Here is a 4,073-nt window from a genome sequence, read left to right as displayed (position 1 = left end):
GGGGCTGCGGGGGCCGGGAGCGGCCCCCGCCCTCCAGTCTGGGCGACAGCATGAGACTCCAACTCAAAAAAACAAAAACAAAAAAACTATTGACAGTTATTGGTGGGGTTGTTGTGGCAGAGCCTGGCCAACAATTTAACAAATCTCTTTTCTCTTCTTCCTGGACACTCATTATTAGCTACATTTCTCAGTCTCACTATGACCTGAGACCTGGTCAATGGATTGTGGGCAGTTCTCTAAGCTTTTTCTCCTTCTGTGGCAACTTTGAATGCTGTGTGTTCAAAATGAAGACAGAAGATGGAATGAGGCTGGACCCCTGAATCACTGCTTGGAGGAGAGCAGTTTACTGATCAATGATGAGGAAAGAAGTAGGTTACAATCTAAGCTGTTGAAACTTTAGATCACTCTGAGCCTTAAAAGAATGTGATTATGAGGTCTGAGTCACGTGACAGGCAGCTGTAACCTTTGTTTCTCCGATTATAAATTAGTCTTATTCCTTACTTAAGTTGTTTTATAAAATGTTTTAAAGAACTAAGGGTCTCCAGGGAAGACCCCTTCCCCCTCACTGTTGCTCTTCCTTATAGACTAACTTCTCTTACCTTTCTCACCCAAAGATGCCATGGCTGTCACATTGTCTAAGATGAAATGTTAAATATACACTTTTGAATTGGAAAGGAAATGAAACCAAGCTGTATGGAAAAGAAAACAAACTGTAACTAATTAAATTGTTGTAACTCATAAACCAGCCTTGTATAGAAAATGTAATCCTGTTAAATTTCTTTGTTTTCTTCCCATATATGCAAGGCCTTAACATTTTTGGAGCACTGACTCCATTTGTCTGGAGTCTGTTTCCTGAATGGGGTATTCCTAGCTTTTCACTTGAATAACTCCTTAAAACCAGATTCTGATCCTTTAGATTATTTCAGATTGACAGTGGCAAAATCTTGTCTTAAGTTTCGGTAGTAAAAAATAAATTTTTATTTTATTAGGAATTTGAGATAGAAGGATTGATCTGTTAAACTGCTAGCATTACATTAACTATACAGTAGGATTATAAGAGATCTTTTCTGCAGTATGCATATAGGTAGTGCTTATATTTGTAGAACTTTATATTGCATTTATAACCAGCATTGTACATAATATAGGTGTTTTAAAAATCAGTGTTTCATAATTTATAATTGACTTTTTATTTTTGAGTTGATGTCTTACTCTGTAGCCCAGGTTGGAGTGCAGTGGCACACTCATGGTCACTGCAGCCTCAACCTGCTGGGCTCAGGTGATCCTTCCGCCTCAACCTTCCAAGTAACTGGAACTACAGGCACACGCCACCACACCTGGCTAATTTTTTGATTTATTGTAGAGACGAGGTCTTGCCAAATCGCCGAGGACGGTCTTGAACCCCTGGACTCAGGCAATCCTCTTGCTTCTGCCTCTCAAATTGCTGGGATTACAGGCGTGAGCCACGACACCTGGCTATAATCAACCCTTTCTCCTTGTTCTCTGAGTAATTCCTTTTGCTTAACATTTTGGTGGAAAATGCAAAGTTGGATGGTGTTACCAAAGCCAATTGTCCAAGTTCTAAAAATATAGACTTCAGCTTGCTATCATTTCTGGTTTCTTTATTGTGATATAATTAATTCACATTCTATAAAATTCACCCTTCTAAATGTACATTTCAATGGTTGTTAGTATATTTACAAGGTTGTGCAAATATCACTACTATAAAATTCCAAGCCGGGCTCAGTGGCTCAGCATGTAATACTGCACCTTTGGGAGGCTGAGGTGAGTGGATTGCCTGAGCCCGTGGGTTCGAGACCCGCCTGGGCAGTGAGACCTCATCTCTACAATAAATCAAAAAATCAGCTGGGCGTGGTAGCACATGCCTGTAATTCCGGCTACTTGGAAGGCTGAGGCGGAAGGATCACCGGAGCCCAGCAGGTCAAGGCTGCGGTGGCCAGGAGCGGCCACTGCACTCCAGTCGGCGACAGAGTGAGACTCCAACTCAAAAAAAAAAAAATTCCAGAAAATTTTTCTGTCCCAAAGAAGTTCCATTCCCTCACCCAATACCTGGCAAGCACTAATCAACTTTCTGTCTCTGTGAATTAGCCTATTCTGTGGACTTCATATAAGTGGAATAATACAATATGTGGCCTTTTTTGTGTCTGGCTTCTTTTAGTAAGAATAATGTCTTCAGAGTTCATCCATGTTGCAACATATATCAGTACTTCATTCCATTTTTGGCTGAGTAATATTTTGGTTTTGGATATACCCCCTTTTTTTATCCAGATCTCAGTTGATAGACATTTGAGTTGTTTCCTGATTTTGGCTATTATGAATAATGCTGCCATGAACATTTTAATTATTTTATTTTATTTTTTTAATTGTAGAGATGAGGTCTCGCCAAGTTGTCCGGGCTGGTCTCGAACCCGCGGGCTTAGGCAATCCACTCGTCTTGGCCTCCCAGAGTGCTGGGATTACAGGCTGAGCCACTGAGCCTGGCCTGCTATGAGCATTTTATACAAGGGTTTTTACAAAAAGATAATCATATGCTTTTTTATTGGTACAAAGTGTTTTACATATTTATGGAGTACATGTGAGTTTTTGTTACATGCATAGAATGTAGTATATTTGGGGTATCCATCACCTTGAATATTTATCATTTCTATGTGGTGGTAACATTTCAAGTTCTCTCTTCTAACTACTCTAGTGTTGCTGACTATAGTCACCCTCCTCTGCTATCAAATGCTGGAGCTTATTTGTTCTTTCTAACTGTATATTTGTACCCACTAATCAGCCTCTCTTTATCCCTCTCTTCCTTCCCACATTCTTCCTAACTTCTGGTATCATTCTATTCTCTATCTCCATGAGATCAATTTTTTTTTTTTAGCTCCCACATATGAATGAAAACATGTGGCATCTGTTTTTCTGTGCCTAGCTTATTTCATGTAACATAATAACCTCCAGTTCTATCCATGTTGCTGCAAATGACACGTTTCATTCTTTTTATGGCCAAATAGTATTCCATTATACATATATACCACATTTTCTTTATTCTTTTGTGTGTCCATGGACACTTAATTTGATTCTATATCTTTGCTATTGTGAACAATGCTGCAATAAATATGCAAGTGCCAGCCTGGACAACATGGCAAGACCTCATCTCTACAATAAATCAAAAGATTAGCCAGGTGTGGTAGTGTGCGCCTGTAGTTCCAGCTGCTCGGGAGGCTGAGGCAGAGGATTGTCTGACCCAGAAAGTTGAGACTGCAGTAACCATGATCATGCCACTGTACTCCAGTCTGGGTAATAGAGTGAGACCTTAACTCAAAAAAACAAAAAACAAAAAATGCAAGTGCAAGTATCTCTTTGATATACAGATTTCTTTTCCTTTTGGATAAATATCCAGTAGTGAGAATGCTGGATCATATGGTAGTTCTATTTTTAGCTTTCTGAGAAATCTCCATATTGTTTTCCATAGTGGTTGTACTAATTTACATTTTTCCACCAACAATGTATGAGTTTCCTTTTCTGTGCATCCTTGCCAGCATCTGGTTGTTTTTGGGTTTTTTTTTTTTTTGTCCTTTTGGTAATAGCTATTCTAATTGGGTAACATGATGTCTCATTATGGTTTGATCTACATTTTGCTGACACTTAGTGGTGTTGGACATTCTCTTGTATACCTGTTGGCCATTTGTACATCTTGTTTTGAGATATCTGTTCATGTCCTTAGCCCATTTTTCAATGGGATTTTTTTTTGTAATTGTTGAATTGTTTGAGTTCCTTATATATTCTGGATATTAATAGCTTGTTGAGTGAATAGTTTGCAAATGTTTGTATACAAGTTTTTGTATGAACATATATTTTCCATTTTCTTGAGTATATACTTAGGAATAGGATCACTGGGTCATGCGGTAATTCTATGTTTAACTTTTTGAGGAACTGCCAATCTATTTTCCACAGTGGCTGCATTATTTTATATCCCTACCAACAATGTGTCATAGTTTCAATTTCTTCATATTCTCTCCAATACTTGTTATTGTCTTTTTTTTTTTGAGTTGGAGTCTCACTTGGTC

This window comes from Carlito syrichta, unplaced genomic scaffold (genome assembly GCF_000164805.1).
Source record: "Carlito syrichta isolate Samal-C Ts95f unplaced genomic scaffold, Tarsius_syrichta-2.0.1 Scaffold315709, whole genome shotgun sequence".
NCBI classification, from domain to species: domain Eukaryota; kingdom Metazoa; phylum Chordata; class Mammalia; order Primates; family Tarsiidae; genus Carlito; species Carlito syrichta.
This window is presented reverse-complemented; position numbering follows the sequence as displayed.